The following is a 432-nucleotide window of genomic DNA, read 5'->3' as shown; positions in this document are numbered from 1 at the left end:
TAATGAAATTGTGGTTATGTTGTGATTATAATATTAGTCTATATGTGTTAGAGATTTTTACTGAAGAATTTGCAAGTGAGTGATATGTCTTGGAATGTTTTAAAATACTCCAGCAAAAGAAAAAAAAAAAGTAGTGGTGGGGAGGATGGAGTATAAATAAGAGCAACAGAATCCTAGTAATTATTGAAGCTGGGTGATAGGTGCATGGACACTTATTATAGCTCTCTGTCTATTTTATGTAGGTTTGAAACTTTTCCTAATAAAAAGGTATGAACACCCTCACTCATGTCTCCCCAGGTGAGGGCCATTGAACTCAAAAGAGAAAGATCAAGTGTTAGATCAAATAAAAATTGTGTAATATAGATTACTTTCTTTAAGTTGCTTTCTTTGGTCTTGAAAGCCTTTTAACAGAGGGATGTTAAAATATTATGG

Source organism: Desmodus rotundus, chromosome 3 (genome assembly GCF_022682495.2).
Source record: "Desmodus rotundus isolate HL8 chromosome 3, HLdesRot8A.1, whole genome shotgun sequence".
NCBI classification, from domain to species: domain Eukaryota; kingdom Metazoa; phylum Chordata; class Mammalia; order Chiroptera; family Phyllostomidae; genus Desmodus; species Desmodus rotundus.
This window is presented reverse-complemented; position numbering follows the sequence as displayed.